The sequence below is a fragment of the Mobula birostris genome, chromosome 26 (genome assembly GCF_030028105.1).
Source record: "Mobula birostris isolate sMobBir1 chromosome 26, sMobBir1.hap1, whole genome shotgun sequence".
Taxonomy (NCBI): domain Eukaryota; kingdom Metazoa; phylum Chordata; class Chondrichthyes; order Myliobatiformes; family Myliobatidae; genus Mobula; species Mobula birostris.
In genome coordinates this window covers 25,389,999-25,394,201 of record NC_092395.1, presented here as the reverse complement: position 1 = coordinate 25,394,201, position 4,203 = coordinate 25,389,999, and positions in this window count along the sequence as shown.

Below are 4,203 nucleotides of genomic sequence, written 5' to 3'. Positions count from 1 at the left end.
CAAAATGATTCACAAGGAGAAGGCTTGCGCAGAGTGCTTTTAAGTGTTTTCCAGCTTTAGGGTGTTGCCAAGATAAGGGAGGAGCTACTGCACAAAACGTTAAAGCCACAATATGAATATGGTACTGTCAATCGGTATGTGAACACAACTTTATTCAGCTTTACTGTGCCAAATACAGGCTCCCTAGGGGTTACACGACATATATCGTTCAAGTTAACAAAAGCAAATGTAAAAATAATCCGTATTCAATTTCCAGATGCTCAAGTACCCAACTGCACAACAAGTAAGGTTAATGACATCAGAAATTACCTCCTATCCCAGCCCGGCAGAAAATGCTTTTCATTAATATTTCAGCATTTATTGCCAATCTGGACTTCCCCTGGAAAAGGTGGTGGAGAGCTGTTTCTTGAACCACTGTGAGCCCTCTGGTGAGGATTATCCCGCTGTGCCGGGGAGGGAATTTCAGGATTTAGATGCAGCAACAATGCAGGAATGGTGACAAACTCTCAGTGGCCACTTTACTTCATCACCCATTGCAAACAAACACAGTCAAACTGCCTAGTGGGATGCTCTACAATAGTCCTGTTTCGTTTCGCACACCTCCCTAGTTCAATAATATACAACATTATCACATCACCACGTGTAGATCAAGTTGTCTGCTTTCCAGAGCAGCTCTTCTAGAATGGCTAGAATAGCCGATCCACAAGTCAGACAACCTGATATACATGTGGTGATGCTACGTATAATATATCAATTATCCAACTTCTAGAATTCCATCTAGTTAATCTATCAGTTTCTTGATAAATCACACCTGCTTTTTCAAGATATGTACTCAGTGGACACTGAGTGCATGTTCATGGATCTCCACTGCTCTAACCCCATCCACTTCAAGGTTTGACGTGCTGTGGGTTCAGAGATGCTCTTCTGAGATACTCAAACCACCCTGTCTGGCACCACTGCTGTGTAAATACATCCATTGATGCTTCTGGACACATCTTCAGTGATGTTCCTGGAATCATCGGGTGCTTCGGGTCTTTCAACATCATACAACCTCCTCCAGGTGACCCAGCCGGGGCTGATCAGACCCCAGCTTGTGTCCAGATGGCTAGCTACTTATGACTCCATGGCTCCCCTCTTTTGAGCCACAGCCATCTTGAGGCCCTTTCTGCCGCATCGGTGGTACTGCGGATGGCTCTCCTCTTCCTCTTTCCCTCGATGCCCAAAATGCTGAAGGCTCTAACTAAAGAACGGGCTACGAATCCCCTACAACCAACCTCCACTGGGAGACACCTCGCTCTTCATCCAGCCTGCTGACAGTTGCTGACTAGTCCTGCGTACTTGGAGAGCTTCCTTTCAAAGGCCTCCTCCAAGCTATCTTCCCATGGGACTGTCAGCTCCAGCAGCACCACTTGCTTAGTAGACTCAGACACTAGGACAATGTCTGGTCGCAGGGTGGTGGCTGCGATATGGTTGGGGAACTTCAGCTGCCCTTCGAGGTCCACCAACAGCTGCCAGTCCCTTGCAGAGGTCAGGATGCCTGCAGATGTTCTTTTGGCAGGTATTGGCTGCTCCCCAGCTCTGACAAAGGCAATGGTCTGCTTGGAGGGTCGGGACCGCTTCACCCACTCAACTCCTGCACTGACGGCTTCAGCGATGGTCTTCAGGACCTGATCATGCCTCCACCTGTACCGTCCCTCACCAAGTGCCCTTGCACAGCCGCTGAGTATGTGCTCCAGGGTTCCTCACTTGGAGCACAGTGGGTACGCAGATGACTCTGCCTTGCCCCATGTGTGCAGGTTTGATGGGCTTGGAAGCACATCGTACACTGCCTGGATGAGAAATTGGATGCAGTGTGGTTCGGCTTTCCAAAAATCAGCCCAGGTCACTTTCCTCTCAACCGCATTCTCTCATCTTGTCCAAGCTCCCTGTTGCTTCATTCCCACCCGCTTGCAGGCTCTCATCTCCTCCACTACTGCCCTCACCTCCTCCTGAACTAGACGACGCCTTTCCTTCCCTCTGGTGTCCATCTGGGGAGTTGGAAAGGGTCCTAGCCCAGCTCGGCCTCGTGTGACCACTCCCACCAGCCTCCTGTGACGCAGCCTCGCCTCTGCCTCCTGAACAGCTTCCTCTGCCCTCCACTTCCTGCCAGTACTTACTTGGATCCCTGCTCTAGCCACCTTCGGGTCACTTGAGTCCCTATACTGTAGCACTTCTCTGGCTCTTGTTACCTTGAATTCTTCCTCCAAGGATTTGAAGGGCAGTTGCAGTTTGTTGTGGTGTCCATAGAGTGCGATGCTGCTCAGGCTCTTTGGCAGGCCCAGCCATCTCCTGATGTGGTTGCTTACCTCCTCTCTGAGGTTTCGACTGTCGAGATCGGAACTGCATAGACAAGGAGAGGCCACAGGATTCTGGGAAGAATGCCATGCTGATACGCCCAGGCTTTAAACTTCCCAGGTAGGCCAGACCTGTCCACAGATTTCAGCCAGCCATCCAACTCGGTGCAGGTTGCCTGAATGGATGTTGTGTCCCTTAAAGAGCTGTCAAAAACTTTGCCTAAGCTCTTGACTGGCTTTTCTGTGATGGTTGGGATGGCTGTGCCTGCGATGCTGAACCGGAACTTGTTCTCCACCTTCCCTTTCCTCAGCACCATCGATCGTGATTTGCCGGGTTTGAAAAGCATCCGGGCCCAGTCCACCAGCTCTTCGAGCCCTTGCAGAATCATCCTGCAGCCTGGGACTGATTCTGTGGTGACTGTGAGGTCATCCATGAATGCCCTGATAGGTGGTTGCCGCTGAGCGGAATTCATTCTGGGCCCTCTGCACTCTGGTTCAGCAGACTTAGTGAGCATGTTCATGGCTAGGGAGAACAGTGTCACTGAGATAGTGCACCCTGTGATGATGCCGACCTCCACCTTGTGCCAGGTTGATGTAATTGCTCCTGAAGAGACCCTCATCCTGAAGTTGCTGTAATAATCAGCGATAAGGTCTCTGATTCTGCTGGAGGTGTGATATTTGGTCAGTGTGAGCTGCACCAGCTTGTGCGGAATGGAGCCATATGCATTTGCCAGGTCGAGCCACAGCACTGACAGGTTGCCCTTGTTCTCTCTGGCCTCCCTGATGAGCTGTGTCACCACACCGATGTGCTCCAGACAGCCCGGCATCCCTGAAATGCCACCCTTCTGGGCTGATGTATCAATATAGGTGTTCTTTGCTAGGTAGGTGCACAGCCGGTTAGAAACGGCACTGAAGAAGATCTTCACCTCGACACACAGCAGGGAGATGATGTGAAACTGATCTATCTGGGTGGCATTTTCCCCCTTCAGGATCCACACCCCTTCAGCCACTCTCCACTGTTCTGGGATCTTCCCCCTTCTCCAGAAGATTCTCAGGATCTTCCACAGACGCAGCAGGAGTTTGGGGCAGTTCTTGTACACTTTGTACGAGGTGTTGCTTGGTCCTGGAGCCGAGCTTGCCCTTGCTTTGCAGATGACCTCTCTGACTTCCTTTAGTTGCAGCTCTGACATGTCGCACTGCACATCCGGTTCAGGTGGGTCTATTAGGATGTCGCATTCTACCAACTCCTGCTCTCTTTCAGGATCATTATATATCTTCTTCAGATGTTGGTCTATGTCTTCCTGCGAACAGGCCAGTTTCCCACTGTGCTTCTCCCCCAGCAACTCCTTGGTGAACTTGAAGGGGTTGGCGATAAAGGCAGCACGTTTTCGAGCCCTTTCACGACGCCACCTCCGATGCCACTCTGCCTGGCGGAGGACCCTGATCTTTCGTAGTATGCACATCAGCTGGGCCAAGCCAATGCGCTACTCTTCTCCTGCCTCCTTGTATTGGGACTTCAGCGCTTTCATCTCCTGCCTGATGTTGTGGATCCTCAATACTCTTTGGTTCTTCGAGTAAGATGTTTTGGAGCCTTCCTTCTCCTCTTCTCCAAACCGTTCAGCTGCGATACTAACAATAACTGTTGTCATGGCTTGCAGCTTCCTATCAACCCCTCCCTTCGCCTCCAGAATTTGGTTAACATCTTCATCAAACTGCTTCCACAGTGAAGTCATGTTAGCTGCAGGCCATTTGATCCGCCTCCTGTTAGACGTCATGTTCGAGGGATTAGTTTGCAACACTTGGACAACAATTACTCCACCTAGATCACATTTCTTCCCCATTCTGGTGTCTGGTCTGAACAACAACTGAG